Below are 22,583 nucleotides of genomic sequence, written 5' to 3' on the forward strand. Positions count from 1 at the left end.
GAACAGTTAAATTTGAGGGAAAAAAGCTTTTGCACAATTTGGTTGACTTTGGATACGACTGAATAAAACACCAAGTAAAGAATGTAGTGCTTATTGCTGATAGCTGCCAATAAAGAACCATAGTTTATAATAAAACTTCTGAGAAATTTTCAATAAAGTGTCATAAAGAAAAAGAGTTGAGAAGAGATTGGTTAATCAAATTGGGTATCCAGATATTATTTGTCAGAAAAAACAATATACAGAACACTTGGACTGCATTTTGTTACTGCTCCACCTGGATTATATTTTTAAACAGCGCAGGTTCAGATTTCAATGTCAGTCTCCAAAGGTTGCATGAAAAGAATCGAAAACAGGGACTTTTTTTTCTATTGCTGCATGAAGACATCTGAAACACGTGTGTATCTTGGTGGCTTATTGTTTTAACTTTGCATTAAAATGTCTACTACAGATGGACTACAAACTGCAAGTTTTACTGAGTCAGATAATTGCGTTATCAAAATGGAGAAAGAAGTCTTGTTTTTCTTGTTGTTGATGGCTCTTAGAGTCTTAACATTAAATAATTTTTTACATTTAAAAGTGTCCTTTACAACTTAGAGAAAATCTCTAGGAAAGCAATACAAGTTCTGTAGGAAATCAAACAGATTTGGACTTGTAAATTTGTAGTAATGCAAAATCTGACATAATATTCCTGGGTTGTTTTTTTTTAAGTAGAAACAGATATTTATGTTTTTGGTGATTTGTTTACAATTTTAAGGAAGAACTATTTGATTTTTTTAATTGATTTAATTGTACAATAGAAATAACATCTTAAGTAATGGTTTCCTTGAATAGATTTTAAGATAGATAAATAGTGTAGTTTGAATAGGAAAGTTAAATAGCAAATACACTCAACTGGATCCTATATTCATAGTGTAGTAACATCATAAGTGTAGTCTTCGTGTGCCATTAAGTAGAATTGCATTCTTTCAGCACTATACAGTCACAGGAAGTTCACAAACTAAGGGTAAGTCTCCAAAAGTAATTCAATACTAGAAATGTGGACTAAAAGAAGTGATTGAGATAATTTAAATTGAAAATACAATACTTGACAGTGACTGTGATGTAGTCAACTATAAAAATTAAAAATTACTGAGACAGTTAGTGCAGTGGGCCTAAAAGTGTTATTTCAAAAGCTTTTGCATAAATCTGAGATAGAAACACATTGAAGGGATACAGGATACGGTAGTTAAGCTAGGGATGGTAGTGTTCTAGAAAGGTGCTGACTGCCTGCATATAGAGGAAGACTGTAGATATGGCTCAAGATAAGTAAACAGTGAGGTGTTCAGAATGGGAGAAGGGGCTTATGAAACCTCTGAGTTGCAGCCTTTGGTGACTATTTAAAGTTACAATTATTCCTAGGCTAGTAGGAAATTCCTTCCAATTCTTATTGTTGCTAAAGCTTTTATTTAAAAGATGGGGATTAAATTGAAAGCCTATTTAAAAGTAGAATAATTATTTCTGCCATTTTTTTACATGTTTAATCTAGAAAACATTCCCCAGTGTTCCATACAATGAAGTCTGTGCAGGTTCTTTATTGATCTCATTTGTTTAGGGGCTTAATAAAAAGCACGGCTGGTTGAGTGTTTCTTAGGTCAGCTGCACTGATAGCAACTTTGTCATTTTGCTGATTTGTCAGCACTTAGACCCTAACTTTTGCACCTATTTTCCTTGCCTACAAGTCCTTTTGGCTCCAACTGGTAAAAAAATGCAAGACTGATTTCTTGATTCCAAGGTCCCCCTTGGGTCTCATGGAGCAGCCGAGCTCTAACTAGCATTTATGCCTTTCCTTCTGCACCTCACCAAGCAGAAGTCAATCTGAAAGGAAACAAAAATAAAATGGAAAGGCAACTTTAAGGTACAAAGGTCAATGCCACACAAAGATGTCTTCAGCTTCAGGACTGCCACTTTCCGTCCCTGCTATTTTCCAAGAGTGCTAATACAAAACACTGTGTAAGTATCAATAGCCTTGTTTATCTTTTAAGCTGTTTTGCAGAGGTTGTTCTTTAGAGACTTCTTCAGAGTCAGACTCTCATTGGAAAGGATGTTCCATAACCTTTTCCCAGTCCTGAAGCACTAGCCTGTATAGGAGAGTAATTTACTACTCAGAAATTATGGTTGCTTACTTGTCTCTATTGGTTCATCAATGCACTGAAGGGAATCAAATTCTAGCTAATCTGTATGTGTCATCAGGATTGCTTGTTTCCATTAAGCTGTGATATTGTAAGACTGCTGTATCAGGGATGCTGATAGCCGTAATTATGCAACACCAAGGACTGGTGATAGAATGGCCATGGCAAAAAAGCATACTATAGCCTTTCCCTATATGTTTCTTGACATGTCCCTGAATGGATATTAGATTGGCATCTTTAGTTCTGCTTAGGGAACCAAGTGTTCATACTGGTCAGTAAGACAAACTAAGAACATCTTGGACCTCTTACGCAGCCATGGTCCAACAGCTGTAATTTGACTTGTCAGAGGAAGAATGACAGGTAGGAAGACCTTTAGTCTACTCAGTATGCCTGAGTATGCCTGAGATGTCTTATGAGATGTCCTACAATTTGATTACAATAGTGTCTTCCATTACAATTTTAATTTAGGCATCATAAAAGGATTTTATTACATTTATAAGATCACAAAAAAATTTACTATTTGCTCTCTAAAGACAATTGAGAACAATACATAATCCTAGTTAAACCACTCTAGGTAAATTTTTAATTACTAGCTTTTTGAAGTGGTAGTTTCATCATAAATTTGTTTAGAGCATAAAATATCCCTTAATTTTTTATGTTTTGTGTAAAATTCTCCTGTGGTTAGTTCAGGTTATGGTTGGTCTCTGTGAACAATTAGAAGCAAAGATGCCTTCTGTCTTCGTCACTGGCAGGAATTAGCAAGTGTCTTTTTATGAGTTATATTGGAAGTGGGGAATGATCCTTGCCTGCCGTGCCAAATAGAATGGCAAAAAGGTAGATCATGGTCACTAGCAATGAGCAGTAAAAATGGTTATATTCTTAATTAGCTGTGAACTATTATGTTTAGTAAAGTTTACGTCTGACATTCTTCACCAGCACATTCCCCAGATCCACTCAGCCCTGAAATGAAAAGCAGTTTGTACTGAAGTAGCCCCTAAAGAGTCTCAACTCTGCTGGCATAAACATATCTTAACTTGAAAGTTAAGTTTGCCTGGTGTTCAGTCCTTTGATCTGATGCCTCATAGAAATCCTGTTTACTCTAAGAATAACAAAGAATTTTTGACTGATAATACATTGTAGAAGTGTTGGTTAGCGTCATCACTATCAATGAGTTAATTGAGAAGGAAGTAGGACAGTGTTTCTGCTACCTAACATGAGTGTGATTTCTATTTCGTAGATCTGTACCAGTGACACAGATAGCTCTGTGCTATTCCAAATTTGGACATGAACACAAGTTCAGTTTGATCCTAGAGCATTTACTGGCCAGAAACCTGCCAGGATTTCTGGAGGAATATGGTGCTTGCGTAGCATAATTATAAAAAGTTAAGCAACATTTTTTTGGTCAATGCAGAGTTGTGGAAACCCCTAAAACTGAAAACCAAAACTGAAATTTTAATTGGATGAAGGTCAAAACAGGAAGCTCAAAAGCATTCAAGGTGACATGTGAGAATAAGCAAGAAAAGGTGATCATATTTTTATTAAATCAGACTCAGATTGAATATTCCTTCTCAAAGAAGCAAGAGATGAGCAAACAGCAAAGTAAATTCAGGAGACCTTTTGTGAATATCCTAGCTGAATAGATAAAGATGAATGTTTGAAATAGCAACAGAAAAAATCAGAGATAACAACCATTACATAACTAATCAAGGATTAAAGGAAGGATTTTTTAACTGTTCATAATTTAACTGTTCATAACTTCTTTCATATTAACTTTTTTTGTAACTCTGGTTTGTTAAAATTTATGTTCAATTTTCTGTTGAACATCTTTGAAGACTTTTAGACAGCACTTTCTGTAATACCTTGGTTAACTTCCTAAAAACTAGTTAAGTACTGTCAGCATCAGAAAACTTTCAGTTCAGTAAAACTGTGCCAGCTTTCTCAAGATACAGCCTTGTGCTTTATATTTTTCATTCTCTGGAGAAATTAATGGTTTTTTGTGTTTGCTTAGATGGGAAATAAGAATTTGGGGCATTGACATTAACTAAAGCTGAATATGACTTTGTTCAAAGACAGTGGTTTGGCTCCAAGATAGGTCATTCACCAGTTTCTCTGGAGAAATTAAGGGAGGTGTGTTGCCAGATTTGCAAGTTAGCTAAATATTTTGTGTGGATATACACAGCCTTGTCTTACAGAGGGGTATGGTGAGGCCCTGGCATGCCTCACCATGTCTTGGGTATTCCCTCTGACCGTTGTTGTCACACTGTCCCTGTCTTCAGATAAGTAAGGCCAATTCATGAATTTATTTTTAAGAAATTACTTGTGTTACTGTATACCTATGCGTGGTATTGCACTAAAATTGACTTAAAACATTAAAGCCTTAAGCAGTGAAAGGGTTGTAACAGCAGTTTATAACCAAATTCTGAAAAGTTTTTGTTAAATCATCATTAATATTAAATTATTAAGTTTGACAAAATATAGCAATCATGCAGGTAAAGAAATAAGCATCCAGAGAGTATTAAGCAGTTTGCCAAGTAGCATTCACACTAGAGACATCAGTACGAGATACTTTTTAATGCTATTTTTTACTTAGTCATCTTGAGCTATTATATTAAGTCTATCTGTAAATATTAATAGCTTTTGCTTCTCTATATGTTGTATGGTAGTAGTCTGTAAAAATGGAGCCTAAAGGAATATACGTTGTTAGAGAAGAGTTGTAGGGAAGAATGAAACTAGAGGTAGGTAATGCCACTACAGCAATTTGATACAAAAGGGTAAAGGCTTTTGTGATGATAACTTACCAAGAGTTGCTGGCAACTGAAATGTAATATCTGGTCATCTGGGGAGATGACAAACATAAAGGAAACATAAACCTGCAACATGATTCTTAGAAATGTTTAGTGATAAAAGTAGGAACAGCAGAAGAGGGATGAATAATGCTGATAATGATGAGTTCAGGAACATGATGAGTAAGAGATTAGATGAGGAGACAGTGGAAAAGAAATAGAAAATAGATTAGAAAAAATAAGAAAATATATAGATACAGAATATTCTGAATACTTTTTAAAATTAACTTTTCTCATAGAATCTTGGGGAACATACCAGGGAAAGTTAAATACCTCAAGTTGCTGTCTGAGATTCCCTGGTTTTCATTGTCTGTGCAGTTGTGGCAAGGAGAGAAGTTGTCCACAAGTTAAATTCATGGTTAAGACAGTTTATGTACATGCAAATGTGAACAAAAATGATTACAACTCCCCATCTTAAAGGCAAATTATGAAGAAATTACCTTAAATGTACTTTGTATGTCATCAATGTAGACGTACAAAACTTACCTTATAAATAAACAGAAGATATTTTATGGTCTAGAATGTATGCAAACTCTGCATTTAGAACTATGACATGATCTCACACAGAGACCATGCAGCTTTATTCCTTGATATCAATCATCAAGACTGAATGGATTAAAATCAGAACATACATGGGGAAGGGGAAGGCAGTTAAAGAAGCAAGAATGTACATTTCAATTACTGTTTATTGTTTTTATTTCATCTGTATATTTTATTTCATCTTGCTTAGCTAAAATTTGAAATAAAATGTTTTTAAAGCAGAAGAGTGGGATTGTCTATAAATCATTTTAAAAAGCTGTTATATATTATCGTGCCTATTTGGTAGTTAGTGTATTATGGTTTAGCAGAAGAAAGAAGAAGCAAACAGATAATTCACCTAGTTACTTAAAAAAAAGATCTGCTTGCAGACTGGCTTTCAAAATTCCTTCAAGTCTTCCAAAGTCAAGTGAGTTTTACGTTGTAACATATGCATTAATTACTCCTGTTTTAGTTTGCATCCTATCAGTTAAGCTAGCCAATTAGCTTGTATTTGTGAGTGTTGATAATTATAGAATAATCACAGATGATTGTGTTTGTGATAATAATGACAGACGACATTTTTCAAGTTCGTTCTGCCCTCCCACAGTCCTCTTGTTTCTTCATTCCTTTATTTTCAGGAAAATAAACAGCCCAAGAGAGAAATCATAAGTTGTTCTACTTTTTATGTGAATTTGTGAGGGGGACATGATATAGTAGTCATTGAATATTTCCCATACAGTTGGTAAATATATTTCACATTTAATAAATTAGTGACATTTTTAGTTATGCAAAATGCTCACTGTAAAATGTGTATGCTTGCATTTAATGTAGCTTTATGGATTTTGTCATTAATGTCCACCTCAAGTACATTTCACATCCAGGTTTTCTAAAGCCTAGCTACTAGCAGGAAGTAGGACTTGGATTTTGGGGATGGAAAAGAAATGGAGAGATGTTTAGGCTGTCATGTAAGTTAAGTCACACATGGATATAAGATGCTGGGAGCCAGTGAGAGCCCGTGGGTGAAATCAGAGAGCAGAGAAATGTTTAAAGAGAGCAGAGAGAAAGTGAGAGGAGGGTAAGGGTAGGATAGCGAGGGAGATTTAAAAGATGATTTTGCAATGGAACAGGCGTTGAGAAGTTTTAACATAGGAAAGCTGGAAGTTCTGGTGTTCATCCTGGGGCAGGAGGAGTTTGGAAATTGATTCTCTCTCGAGAAAAAAAGAGACTTCTGAGACAATAAGTGTGTGGAGCTGAAACACTGAGGCAAGAGAGTGGGAAGGTTCAAGCTTTTCATGCAGGAGGAGGGGAAAAGCTAAAACTCTGGATCTGAGAAGGTGAGAGGTTGCATTGAGTGGCCTTGGTTAAGGGAGGGAACAGGATGCTTTGGGAACTTGAGTTCACTAGAGAACTTGAGACTGAATAAGAGCTTGGAACGTGAGATCAGGACTCAATGGGACATGCCTGCAGGCATTCACATAGGAGAAGTGCTATCCTCTCATAAACCTCTCTGACAATACATGATTTTTCTTTGTTGGAAATACAAACTTATTTTAACTAGCAAATCTTGCAATTGACGGCACTGACAGCACGGACCCAGTCACTTGCGGTCCCAGGCGACTGAATCCCGTTTATTGAGGACAACAACGTCTCATATGTGCAGTTTGAGCAGTAACAAACGATCCTCAACCAATCACATCCAAGTACTCCATGGAGCATGTGCAACAGTGTATCTGGAACTACATTTCCCAGATTGCCCTTCGGCACTCTTCCTGTGATACAAACCGCCACTCTTCCTGTGATACAAACCGCCACATGCAATTTAGCTATTATGTTAGCGTAACCAGAATATGATGCCGCTTGATCTGTGTGTGAGAGAAGGCTGGCATTTGTGCAAGAAGTCTGGGATGATACCTTATTTGTAAAAGCACCCATGTCCTTGAAAAATTATAGAATGCTTAGAAATTTTGGCCTTTTTCTCCATGTCGTCATCAGGTCTGCCGGTGACCACGCATTGGTAGATTCAGTGGTGGGGCTGCTATTCAGAGAGAACAAGACAGGTTGGAGAAATGCAGGGGCTTCAGCAAACAAGGACGCTTTTGCCAGGCACCTAAAAAGAAAACCAGATCAAAGCAGAAGATAGAAAATACAATGAAAAAGATCATGTAGCAAGCTAAATTGGGTGGTTGTCAGAACGCCACAGCAGTCTGTGTAGTTCAGAACATTCATATGTGATTTGGGAAAGTGATACATATACAGCTGATAAAGTTTATTAGTGATATTAAATTGCTCACTTCACTGATGATAGTAAATGCAAACTTGACATCTAACAGTTCTCTTGATCAGTGACCTCAAGGAGGCAACAGAATACATTTTCATCAGACCTGCAGAGGACAGTAAAGTCAGGGACAGATTGACAGACTCAGCACAGGGCTGCCATTCAGAGAGATGTAGACAATCTGCAGAAACGTGCTAAAGGAACTTCATGAAATTCAACAAGGACAAATGCACCTGGGAAGGATGAGCCCCTGGCAATGAGACAGATTGGGCACTGACAGCCTGGGGAGCAGCTCTCTGGAAAGAATGTGGGCCTCCTGATGGAGAGCAAGCTGCACGTGAGCTGGAAGTGTGCCCTGGCAGCAAAGAAGGCCAACAGCATCCTGGGCTCTATGAACAGGAGCATGACGTATGAACAGCAGTAGATGAAGCTTTTATCCCCTGCTACTCAGCATACCACATCTAAAATACTGCAGTTTTGCCTAGCAGAGGGTCATCAGGATGCTCAGGGGCTTGGAGAACCTGACTTGTAAGGAGAGGCTGATGGAACTGGCTTGTTCAGTTTGCAGAAGGGTAGGCTTTGGGGAGGATCTCCGGTCAGCCTTATCATACCTATAAGGAGACCACCAGGATTACAAGCCAGCTGTTCACAGTGGTGCATGGAAGGAGGATGAACATCAATGGATATGAAAAGTTCAGAGTGCGAGTAAGGAAACCACTTTCACTGTGGGGAGAGTCAGATGATGGAGCAGTTGCCCACGGAGGCTCTCCATCTCCATAATGCATAATATTCACTATGATGTGCTGTAAATTAGCTATTGCCACTTGAGAAAAGACATCTGGATAATTCTGTGATTAGCTTTCTGAAAACATTCCATGCACAGCCATAGTCAAAAAGCAGGAATTTTTAGAATCATAGCAGAATGGAAAGTATCGTGTCATTGTCTAGATTTGTGGTGATCCCACATCTCCAGTATTGCATATAATTTTAGATTACATCACCTCAGAGAAAGATAAAGCAGAGTGAAGCATAATGATGAAAGGATGACGTGAAGTATAAAAGCTGTTCCATACAAAGGAAATTTAGAAGTTCTTTTGTTTGGAAAGGATATTACAGAAGACAGATATGAGAGATCTGTGCAATTATGAATGACATAAAGATGTTTTAGGAAAGATTGTTCACTGTGTCTCAGAGGCATTCTTGCATTTGCAATTATATCAGTCATAATAGATGGAGCACAACAATTGACACTGTGGGGTCAGATGTCCACATTTGCATGTGGGGCAACTTGCTTGCAATCCCCAGGGCTAAATGCCCATTAGTGGTTGAAGCATATTACTGGAACACATGAGCTCTTAGAGCTCATCTTCTGGTTTAGTTTCACCTGAAAAGAAATCAATTTATTTGCTCCACCAAGGGACACAAAGTGCAGTAAATGGAGGCAATATGAAATCTGGTTCTAAAGCATGCAGAGGCCCACGTAAGAAAAGAAAATCCCATCAATGCCGTTTTAATACATTGTTCTGAAAACAGCTTCCAAAGCACTAGGGCCCTAAGCTGCTAGTTGCTGCAAGGGCACATATGGGAAGGTGTCAGTCAGTACTTGCATTTTTTCTCACAGTCTTTCAATTGCTCTGTCTTATGTGCCGCTTTGGAAGCTTATAATCAGAAAGAAAAGACTGTGCCAAAATGATGTACCTTGGTGCATCTGATTACCTAAGAATACTTGTTCATATGTAATTTAATTTTATATGAGCACTTATGATGTTAACAGTTATTGTAGCTTGCATATCATTAGTTTGGGCATGTTTTTAGACTAAAATTTTCCATCTCATATCTTAAACTCTTAAGTAATAGAAAAATTAGGTCATTCAATTTATACAATTGGGAGAATGTTTTAAATTGTTTGTAGTCTAATTTTGTGTTTTGCTAGTACCCCAACAGGAGGTTGCAAAAACTTTGGCAGGGACACATGCAACAGATGTGCCTACTGATGCTCTGGTGAAAATCCTTTTTGGTTTGCATGCTTTCTGCATATAAAAGTGTGATTTGCACACAACATTGTTTTTGTTATCTAACCTGTTAACTAACAGGTTCCTACTAACAGTCTGCCAGACTCCGCTGGCACTATACATGGATATTCATGTGTTTTGAGTGGAAGTTCTTATTCAGAGTATAGCATGCACACAGACATGCACAAGGAAGTTAAATAAAACATATTTTTTCACAAATACATGTCCATGCAGAAATTATTTGGGGACTGTATTATTTGGAGACTGAAACCCTGTATGATAAGATTTCTTTTTTAAAAATGAAAAAATATATTAGAAGTGAATTTGAAGCTTCCTCAGGTCTTTTGTTTCATAATTCAACCCCTACTCCATGTTGCTGTCCAGGTTTTAAGGAACTTTACAGCTCTCAGTTTTTATCTGCAGATGGCTAAAATCAGATGCAGAGGCATGGCTTATTTCCACTCTAGCTAGAGATACAGACATTTGAAGGCATTTTTCCTGTTAGAATTTATTATAGAATCACGGAATGAATCATAAAAATTGAGAATTACATGAAAACAGAGTGAAAATCCAGAGTATGATTGCATTCCCTCCTTATTCTTCATAAGACTTTCTGCCTTTGCAGTAGAGCTGCCAGGCTCTTTCTGGGCCACAAGCTGCTAACACAGCTGCACAGACACTTCTCTAACCTCATGTCTTGACATATGGAAGAGCTATGCTCCTATAGTACTTCTCTTGCTACATCAGGAGAAGCAGGAGAAGTCATGGGAGCAATGAACAGGAAGAACATTTTGGCGGGGCCCCACACTCTGGCCATTTTTGGAGTTATAGGACTTTTACTTCCACTTGGCTATGTTTGCATCTGCCTATATATTCTAAAGGTGTTACCAGCATACAAACAGTGATTTAAAAATGAATTTTAACCTAGTATGGATCAGATAGGAACATAACATTAAAGCAAGCAGAATTTATTTTGAAGACTGTTAGGAAAAAAACCCTCAAATTCTAGAAATAGGAACTCAAATGTGTTTCAGCTGTTGAACTATGCATGTACAAATCTGGATGTATCTTGATTGCTGAAGAATTCAGCTGAGTAGAGATTACTAATTAGAGAAGAGATTGATTACACTGTATGGAGCCTTTCACTTCTGGATCAGTGAGTCAAATTCAGTGGAAGAAGGCACCAAGACAGCTGTTCACAGATCTGGATAACATGAGCAGATAGCATTACTTTACTATAGCAGAGAATGCCAAATACAAACAAACAAACATATTATTTTCTAGATGTGGAACACAGAGTTACTTTTTTAAATCTTACAAAATCAATTCCACAGAGAGCTTCTCTGAGTCCAACAAAGTAAGGAAACTTAACAGTGAGGTGTGAGATTTCCTGCTTCTATTTGTCCTTTACACAACCAGGGAAAAAAGTGTTAACTTTTTTTTTCCTAGTCAATCTGGTTGCTTTTAAAAAGATTTTTATCTCCTAGTCTGTTTTTTAGCAGATTTTCAAAGACGCTCAGATACTGTAACAAGGAGGCATTTCCCACATGCTGCTCACAGGATGGACTATATGGACTTTGAGGATGATAGCTGTGGATGGAGGTTTGATATGGACATGGTGATAATCTACATTTATCCAGTCAACTGGATAATAGGATTTATTGTTTTCTGTTTTCTTTGTTATTTCTTTTTCCCTTTGTAGGCTGTAGAAATCACAGTAAAAATGACAGTCATGAGGCACAATAATATGAATAGAAAAAAATTGAAAAAGGCAAAATGTTTGATATTGAGTTTTTATCATTCAGAATTGTAATAGACTGCATCAAGCATGCTGTGAGCCTATTTGATACTTCTGCTATGTGTGACAATTTAAAAAAAAAGTCCCAAACAATAGTTGCACAGGGTGTAGCTGCTGTTAAGCACAACGGATTCTTTCACAGCTGTGTACCTGCCTGCAGAAGCTCAGATCCAAGTTAAGCTTTTGCCAGCATTCTACATATACACATCACATTTTTATCACGTCAACAACAGCATTACCACAGTTACTGATACTGAGATGGAAAAGAATGAAGAACCAGAGTTAAGGTTTGTTTTGTCATTTTTAGAGAAAAGTATTTCTGGTGACATGAACCTCTGGGAGTAAGAACAGCTATTGTAGCTATCATGTGACAAGTAACTGTCTTGATGATGAGTAGTGTTGCTTTTGTGGATATGTTTTCAGCTTTTTTTGTCCTTGGCAATCCTGACAAAATCATAACTATGAGTTGCACAGTCTCCTCTGGGGAATTCCAGGTTTGTACAAGGGGAGTCACAGATAGACAGAAAAGAAAGGTAGGACATCAAGAGAAACTGCTGGTGTTTAGTCCCACACCCAGGCACATGCAGAGAGAAAGGAAGTAAGATATGCTGTGGATTGCTCTGGATGTGGAACAAGACACCAAACTCTCTTTAGAGATGCCCTTTATTTAGCAAAAAGTGCTAAGACAAACAATAATAGTGATGTGGATTTAAAACTGGCTGAACAGTCAAGCTCAGAGTGCTTTGGTTAGTGGCACAAAGTCTACCTGGAAGCAGGTAACTAGTGGTGTATCTGAGAGATCAAAACTCTGTCCTATCCTGTTCATCACCTTCACCTGGATTTTGGGGCACGGCATACCCTCAGCAAGTTGTGGAGGTCAAAACTGGAAGGAGTGGCTAATACACTAGAGGGTTGTGCTGTTGCCCAGTGGAACCTTGACTGGCTGGACAAATGGACTAAAAGGAACCTCATGCTGTTCAACAAGGAGAAGTGCAAAGTCTTGCACCTGGGAACAGCCCCATGCCCCAGAACAGTGCAGAAGATGTACTGAATAAGCTGACAAATTTGATCAGAGGAATGCTTCTGGACAAGTCAACAGATTGACACTTTAAAAAAAAGCTCAGTGCTCAGTTCCAAAGGAAAGGCTCTAATCAGGACAGAATTATATAGGAGATCAAATGGCTTTTCTTGCCCATTGAGTGCTGTGCAGGGCACTCTTTACATATACAGTCTCCCCTGGCATTTTGGGGTCCATTTTTTCCTCTATTGCACAGGTGTCCTATACAAGCCCTTGGGAGTTATACAGGGCATCTGATGGCAGACATTGATTTTTCCTTTTCTGCTTCATTAAAAGATTCCCAAATATTCCATTTTCTTAAGATATTTTGCTTCACTGCTGGATTCTACCCAAAGAAGGCAAGGTAATGTGCTGTTATTTTTCATTGCTTTTTGCCCTTGGGGGCTGCTCTTCCATTTCATTCAGTTCTTTTGCTAAGGCATGACATACCCCCATTCCGAAATGCTGAACTTATACCCAGGTAAGAATCTGTGACCTAATTTATTCTACAGACTTTAATGAAAATTGTGGCATATATAAACAAAAGGAAAATATAAATCCATGACAAAGAAGGGAACAAAATACTTTGTTACTAGATATAAACAAAATCTCAACATAAAGGGATTTCTGGTTCCCTGTATATATTATGTCAGGAGCCAGAATATGGTTGGTTCTTGCAAGAAAGCAACTATGAAGGTGTAAAGTAGCAGATAAGCAAAGGGCAGCAAAGCAGCTGCTTCCAGGGAGGTACTGGGTAGCAGTACTGGGTAGCAGCGGCAGATACTGGATGGATGCCTTTCAACCTGGCTTAGTAAAAGCAAGACAAATGTTAACAGCACAAGGCTATTTTACTTAGCATTGCCTAGAAAGCAGCTGACTGTTCCCTCAGCTCTGCTCAAGACTGGTAGGAAATGGAACAGGAACAGAAGAGTGGCTTATGAATCTGTTTGTTCTTCATCTCTGTGAAGATGAAAGCCCTCAAAGTCCTGGCTCGTTCTGCCTGGACCTGATCTTCTAAGAGCTCTTTACACATTGATCCTTGGTTAGGAAAACATGCTGTTTCATTCAGAATTCTTCACAATACATGGAAATGTAGATGAAGAAGCCCCACAGGATTGTTTGAAATTTAAAATATATCTGTAAGCACTTCCTTTAATATCATAGCAGCAGTCAGCTTCCTGTGTACATTTACCTAAGTAGAATCATAGAATCACAGAATCAGCTGGGTTGGAAAGGACCTCCAAGATCATCACATCCAACCATGAAGCAGGTTTTTGAGTTTAAAAAATATTCTAGATCTCTTCTCTGGTACTTAACAGCAATGCTGCCTTCCCTCAGCCACATTTTTTATTGTCCATTCTACTTTACAAAATTCGGAAAGACTTCATCATCTTCATGCTCTTGATGTCTCAAGGCTAATTTACAAGTAAAATAAAATTGTTCCCATGATTTCTAGATTGATGTTATACAAGTGATACATATCATTATGCTACTGTCTTAGTGATGGCTTATTTAAATTTGCACTTTGGTTTTGGGATTAGAAAACTCCAGTAATTATGTCCTGACTTTTCAGTAAATACCATTTTAACTTATTAATAATCTATTTTATTTTCCATCAAACATTTTCAACATTCACTTGAAGTATTTCTACATTTCCATTAAAGCATTAACGTGTAATCAGGCAATCACTTGAAAATACTCCATATGTAATCTTTTATCCTCAAACGAGACGATGAAGCAGAGAATGTAAATGCCACCAATAAAAGGATCGTGGTAAGTAATTTGATACTGATGCAAGCATTAAAAATTAATTATTTTAAATCCTTTTCACTCTGTCATTTAAAAAATGAGTATTAGAATGCTAGTCATGTAATGTACTCCACTGTTTCTGACCTGGAGAATGAAATTCAGATTGAGCAGATGGAAAATCTCGTGTAGACTTACTGCATAAAATAAAGGATAATAGATATTGACATAAAAATCCATCTGACCATCCTGATCAATTAAAATTGAGAAGTAATACTTTAAAAATTCTATATAATACCAATCTACCTTAAAAAAATCCCTGGTATGGGGATATTAACTCTTCATATAATCAGATTGCTACCCAGGAAATATTGTTTAGACTTACAATTGAAGTGTGAAAAGCCTGCCATTAATCCATATCCAGTACAAATCCTTGTGGAGGTACATGATTCCAGAATTCATTACCCGTCATAGCATAGTATGTGACGGTGTCCGAAAGACAACACATTTCAATTGGAAACATACTAGGTAAGAATGTGTAAGAATGTCTTGCAGATGGCTCTAAATAGCTAATGTATGCATTTCAGCTGTGAGAAGTTAAACTAGTTCTAAAATAATTTGAATTAGAGTTCAGGAGAGGAAGAATATACTAATTTTCTTTTACATTTTATCAAGCAGAGAACGCTTGCAAGAATTTAATGTAACAGTCAATTTATAGCCCTATCTGGTTCTATCTCATAGAACTGGACTCCACTGTTTACTGGTTTAAAGACTTGTGAATTAAATGAACATAAAAGTTAATAATTAGCTGTATGGTCACAGATTTTTCCAATGCATATACTGCAATTTTACAGGAACTGCAATTGCTAGACCTACAAAATTGTCTGATAGTTTTCTATTATACTCTGATAGTTTTCTATTATATTAAGGCTCACAACCTTATTTTTATTTGTCATGTAGATTATGCTTTAAATTCTAAACTAAAAATTGAGATAATGGTATTAAATTACCAAGCTGTACTGGTATCTTATCTTTAGAAATATAATGATAATAATAGCGTAAATCAAGATACCCTTCTCTTTCCTTAACTCTTATTTCTGAAGTGTTTTATTTTCAGAGTGATTTACAGGTCAAATTCTCATTATTTTTAATCTCTAAAAACAAGTTGTTCAGAACTTCCATTTTTCACGCAGAGTCTAGTAACAACAATGCTCAATGTGCAAAGCACTTGGAGCTTCTCAAGTGAGAAGCACTTTTACAAGCACAGGGTGATATCTAAATGCAAGTATTACAGCATTAATCTAACAGGTTAACACATTTTTTCACAACAGCAGCTAAATTATCATATTACCATAATTTAAATCAAAGGACAGACAAACTGTATATGCATGACTTGTGTAGGTACCAACTAAATTCTTTATTGACTTAAAAAAACAAAAAATAACTGGTTTAGCATTTAGTGCTTTACAGGAAGTTTAATATTAAAAGGTTTTCAGGATTGTCTGTGACCCACTGGTTGAAAAGACATTTCTGGAATGGAATGGAAACCAACTAGTCTCCACATACTGTTTAGCTGAGTACCCTCAGCAGGAAAAGAAGAAAATGTCTAAACCTTTAAATAGTGCAGATAGCCACTTGCTTCAGGCAGCAAAATATAAATCACAATGTGATTTAGTAAACATTTTTTCTGGTTTTTTGCTTGCAAGCAAGATGAGTTTATTTTGCATCTAAGGTTTTTAACAAACACAAGTAAAGAAATACAATAGTTACTGCAAAAACCTAAGAGTCAAGAAATGCTTCTGTTGTTATCATCATCAGTGATCAGCAATGTGATCATAGCAGTCATACTTCTTTTGTTCAAAAGCACATTTGTAAAGATTGTTGAGCTGTCTCTTTGAAAACACTACAAGCATAAATCAGCATTATATTCGAAAAACTTTGCAATTGTAACATATGGCAAATACAAAAATAATATTTTTAAATGTATTGAAATTACTTGCTTTTTAGACATTAGTAATGGGTAGCTTTCAAAAGCCAGGTAATATTATTTCAAACATAATGAATGGTATTATATTTTTTAAAATCTTCAAGATGCAACAACTGCAATTAATTTATGTTTCGTCCTGAAAGATAAAGCAGCTAAGTCAAACCACTGCACAGTAACCAAGTCACAGTGCAAGGATAAAATCAAGGACTTGAAGGAGAAAATGCCAAGTCTTAGGAAAGGTAGTCTTCCAAACAGATAAGGATGAAGACCTGATTCATCGATGAACTATCTGCTAGCCCTTGTTTTTAACCTGCTGTTACAGAAAAGTCCAGTATCTCACTAGTCCATCTTCTGTACTGCTGCAACAGTCATACTGCACCTGAAATTGCTGTGCTTTTACCCCCTTTTGGTGCAGGAATCCTCACATGGACTAGAGCCAGCTGGCTGTGTGCACTACCACTTGGCATTAGGAAATCATACAGATGGCAGGCAGCATGGTCAGATGACAATGCAAACTGCCCATGCACTGCCAGGCTCTAGGTGGCTGCCTAAATTAAGTGGATATTGAGTGTCTGCATCTGTCCAAATATTTCTCATTTACTCCAAAGAAAGAACTGTAACACAGAATTAATTAGGTCTGTACTTTCCAAAGATCCTGGGCATCTAACTGCCCTTGGAATAGTGGTATCTGTGATGAATAATGGTGTATATACTGGTAACAGTAATTTTTTGTGTAGTTTAGTGGCCAGATCACTTTCAGGAAAAGGGTTAAACATATCCTCCTACAATCAAAACTTTGTTTGTACACAGCAAATGCTCAAAGCACTAGATGAATATGTAGTCAGGGGAAAGAAAAGTTCTCTATTATGGTAACACTTGATGATCCTAAGGGTCATTTCCAATCTCAGTAATTCTATCTGAATTTAAATACATTATTAAGTGCAGAAGATGGAGTTTCTAAGTTCCAGTTTCACATAAATTTAATCTGTAAATTACATACTTTAGTCACAAGTATATGAGAGAAGGGGAAAAGAGGCAAATGCTATTCTTGGATATGCCTTTCACATTCTAGGGGCTGTTTCCCAAAGTCACTATTGTGAATTCCATTCTCCTGCATCTCATTTTCTTTCTTCTAGATAGAATGAATTCTAGCTAAACCCTATTTTGAATGTTGGTTCCCTTGAAAAACTTGAAGATCTGAGTATGATACCTTAAACTGTTTTAATCATGATCCTTTATGCATCCAGCTCCTAGAAAACAACTTTTGGTGTACTTCTTAGGAAAAACTTTTCAATGTTCAAAAAGCAGTCACAGCTTCATGAGATTACTTTAAGTACATTCTGTGAGATCCTTCAACATAATTATTGCAATAGTATTCATGGATGTGCTTATTAAGCCTTTTTATATGTTGTTGTATATAGGAACAAGGTATTATTATAATACTAAACATATCAAAACCAGAGTATATCAAATAAGACATCTGATTAAAACCCTGGAGATACTTATCTTTTAAATTGTCATAAGGAAAAATATTGGTGACATAAATGGATTGAGAGCAGCCCTTGGGAGAAGGATTTGGGGATTCTGGTGGATGAGAGGCTGGACACGACAACTGGGAGTTCTGGTGGATGAGAGGCTGGACATGACCCAGCAATGTGCACTCACGGCCAGAAAGCCAGTTGTATCCTGGGCTGCATCAAAAGCAGTGTGGCCAGTAGGTGACTGTGCTCTGGGAGATCCCACCTGGAGCGCTGCATCCAGCTCTGGCGTTCTTAGCACAGGAAGGACATTGACCTGATGGAGTGGGTCCAGAGGAAGGACACAAAAATACTCAGAGGGATGGAGCAATTCTCCTACAAGGAAAGCCTGAGAGAGCTGGACTTTTCAACCTAGAGAAGAGAATGCTCCAAGAAGACCTTTTTATGGCATTTCAATACTTCACAGGAGCATATAAGAAAGATGGCAACAAAACGTTAAGCAGGGCCTGTTGTTATAGGACAAGGGGTCATGGTTTTAAACAGGAAAAAAAGGTACTATGCAGGTTGTGAGGCACCAGAACACGTTGCTCAGAGAAGCTGCTGATGCCCCATCCCTGGAAGTGTTCAAGGCCAGGTTGGATGGAGCTCTGAGCAACCTGATCTAGTGGAAGGTGTTCCTGCCACGTCCACTGCCCCCTTGGCAGGGGAGTTGAAACTAGATGATCTTTAAGGTCCTTTTCAATTCCAATATGAATCTATGAGTTTTAGCTAAAAGTTGATCTTCAATTCAATTATTACTGCTTTTTGCTAAGCATTTCTTACATGCCAGTTACACATAGAGCTGTTTTAAGACTTTGGACCTCAAATGCACAGCTTGAAAGAAGATACTTCAGAAATACCATTAATAGACCTTGCAATGAGTGCACTAGAGAGCTATGTACCTGGTGAATCTAGTGCATAGGGGGTACCTGAGCATGTAGTGCCCAGGAGCTTTTCAGAGTTTAAAAACTGCTGAACCACAGACTGAACACAGTACACATATTGTGCAAAGTGAATATGATGATTAATGATTTTCATAGAATAAAGTCATCAGTGAGTTTAAACAGCATGACAACAAGAGAGACAGAATTGTGAAAAAGAGTTAATTTAATTTTCTGTATAAAAAAAGAGCTCAAATATTATGTGGTGATAAGGAGGGAGCCAATATGTGATTCAGAGGGGGAAAATAATCTGACTTGCCCTGTATTCATGTATCAGGACGTCCATTAGAGAGCCCACTGTTCTCATGAACCATTTAAAGTAATGTGTGGGCTCTGTTAGCTTTGGACAGGCTGTGAATAGGATGACTCTTTCCTGCACGCAACACGCCTGCTGCAACAGGCTCCATAAGGAAAAGTAAGGCCACTTTTATTATCCATCAAAAGACTCTTGTGCTAGGAGTAGGTACAGCAGAAAAAAGATGTCATTCTTTTCATTGGCTTTTCAAAGTGAAAAAAAAAAAAAAAGGAACAGCTTTATGGATGATTGAAAGGATTTTACTCATTGCCTTAAACTGCCTGTAAGAAAATTCCAATTTTTAGCTTTTCCTTCTGCATGTCAAACTTGAGACAAAGGCATGGTTTGTTGGTATGAAATAAGAAGGAAGTATTTCAGTCTGTAAGGTTAATGAATAAAGGGCAAAAGTCTCTTACAAAGAAGACCTCTAAGTTAGTATTGCAGTCGCCTAAAGAATTCCTTAGATAAACATTAATCCCTTCCTGTAAGCAAACAGTGCTCAGAAAGAAACAACTTCATTCAAGTAAAGAATAAAGTATTAGCTGGGATTTCTTACACCTGCCCAAATAAGTCAGGCCTTAAAATCCACATAACCACTTTAATGTCATGTATATAAAAACTGAAGGTGTTCTTCCAATAACAATAAAAAACCCCTTTTTGGTGTTGAAGTTATTTTAAATTAATTCCTAGTTTTGTAACTATGGAAAACCTGACAAAACAGAACTTCTACCACTGGTGTCTGCAGAAGAATAGGAATAAATCTTTGCTCTCTGCAGATGTTTATGGATGTTTATGAAATGTTTTTGAGAAGCTAAGAAAGAAAAGGAGATAGATGGTGACAGTGCGAGGCTATGTCAGTAGCCCAATATCTTGCATAATTAAATTTATCACAGGCTCTTTGTGAGGATGAAGAGGCAACATTGTCAGAAAGGTTTTGTCCCTTGAAAGCCTTATGTGCTGAATCCAAAGCCTATCTGTATGTCTAAGCCACATCCCTACAAGGGGACTAGAATTTCAAAACCAGATTTGACCTTCTCAAGAGTCCCTTCTATGACAGCGGCCTAAAGTAGCTTTATCTAATTAAGCACAAATACATTCTATCGCATGATCTGTGGCTGGACCATGCCACTGTTGAACAACTTAAGCAGCATATTGATGAAAACAAGGAAAACAACCTGAAACATCCACAACAAATGAGTAATAGTAAAAGTGTAGACAATAATATCTTTGTAATCATATCCATCTTTAGTGAAGGGATCGGAATAGATTCCAGCTGTTCTTGCTTTGTTGGGTCAGCTAGGGTCACATGCATGCTATGCTTTTGTTGTAGGTAATCATAATCTTTTTGCAGTCAGCATACAGGGGGTCAGCATCTCACTTGTGAACGTAGACTTAATCTCCAAGTTGGAATAGATGAACAGAAGTGCTTAATCTCACGGGTTCGGACAACAGAATGAATCTGTTTTCATAAAAGAATTTCAAATTTCAGAATTTTTGTAACTTGGCTGTAGCAGAGGAATTCAGGTTTTATAGTACGAAGTGGTTGGTTGTCAGTTATTAATAAAAGGCTGCAGAGAATCATGTAGGACAAAGCAGGTAGCACACTATAACTTGGCACCAGGCACTGACACTGCTTGTGTTAAATGTTCAGAGCTTGCATGCTGTGAAAAACCCAAGAATATTCACTGGACACATACAGAGTAGGAGCAAGTCAACTGGAAGACTTATTTCTTATGTTTATGTGGCTTTCATTAATGTAATAGTAAATGTTCTATATTTAAGTATAACATAAGAGCATAAAGAAAAGTATCCAGGACATGATCAAAATTAACTCAACTAAGGCATTCAGTAAAGCAATGTATAAGTTAGACAAAACATTTAAACAACTTGAACAAACCAACATGCTATGATGTTAGCAGTCTATTAAAAGATTGCAGGCATGATGCGAGCTAGGGCCTATGGGGGGACTAGCCACTTCCTTTGCTTTTTAACACAAGGCTTTTCTTCCGTGAGGTTCAGCACTTCATGCATTGTTATTTATAATCTTGTGTGGACTTGTAAACTAAGAGGTTTCTTTCATATGTTGCAGCAGTTAGAGAGGAGAGAGAGATAGTCTAAAGAATTCTTGCCACTTGCTATAAAACTACTGGGATAAAATACATATAAATAATATTAATTTTCATGAAAGACAATAGAAATGTAATATCAATAACTATAGTATTGTCTCATAATTTAACAGTATTATTCAAACTATACTAGCAATCCATTCTTTTAAAGTTTTCCTAGTTTGGATATTATGAAGTAAAGTCGCTGAAGATATCTCTAAAGCCAGTGAGATATCTTCAAAAGTCATTTGATATAGAATTTGGACTTTGTTTTCAAATTCCAGTTAAATTCATAATACAAATTTAATCATGTTATAACCTTCTATACTGGAGACAAATGCAAGTTTTGATTCTAACTGATTCTTGCTTACCAGCAATACATACATACAGAAAGAATAAGTTAAAACACATTGTTGGTGACAGAGACTTTCTTAACTCTGGAATAGTAGGTCCAGGGATCTATTAGGTCAAGAGGCCTGCTATACAAGAAAGAAAAAAACAATGCATTTTGTTCTTCATACGTGGCCTGCACTGAATGGCTAATGCATGGCTGTAGTTGCTGCTCTGATTAATAGAAAGATGACAAAAGCAATTACAACAGTTTCTCTAATTTACTGTATCTTGCATCATCTTCTCAGTCTTGGGCTAGGCTCACGGGGAGCTACAGTTTGGTTCTTCTGTTTGTGAGAACTACTAATGATAGATTGAGAATGGATACTTTTTCATTTGTGATACAACCAAACGAATAAGGATCACCTGAAGGGATATTAAAGGTATTGTTAGTCACACTAATCACAACATCAGGTGCATCTCAGGTCTTTCAATACAGACCATATATTTCTCGCACTTGGGATCAAATTAAAGATTTTGTTTTGTTTTCTCTCTTTTTCCTTTTCAAAATTATAATCAATATTATCTCAGTAAGAAATTAAAAATATAACCATAAAGGTCTTTCTTTTCAAAGCACTGTAAAAATGTTGTCTGCTATTTCAAGAGGGAAGGAAAAATTAATCACTTAAAAGTTAATTTACTTATTTTCCAATATATTTGGTGTGTTTGAGTCTATAACAGTGAAAAAATACTGTTTGATTTTTTTTTTTCCATACTCAGCCTCAAGCTACATGTGCAATTCAGAAGGATGGAGAAGGCCAGATTCCAGCTTACAGCTGGTTCCTTAGATGTGATCTACATTATTTGCTTGTATTTTTTGTCCTTTTGTTTATGAAATTCTAGTAAGAGAACAAAATTCACAACATAAGTAGCACAAAGGAGAACAAATAACTAGTTGTAAGATCATGTAAAAATCAGCTGAGTAAACTT

The sequence above is a fragment of the Pseudopipra pipra genome, chromosome Z (genome assembly GCF_036250125.1).
Source record: "Pseudopipra pipra isolate bDixPip1 chromosome Z, bDixPip1.hap1, whole genome shotgun sequence".
Lineage (NCBI taxonomy): Eukaryota > Metazoa > Chordata > Aves > Passeriformes > Pipridae > Pseudopipra > Pseudopipra pipra.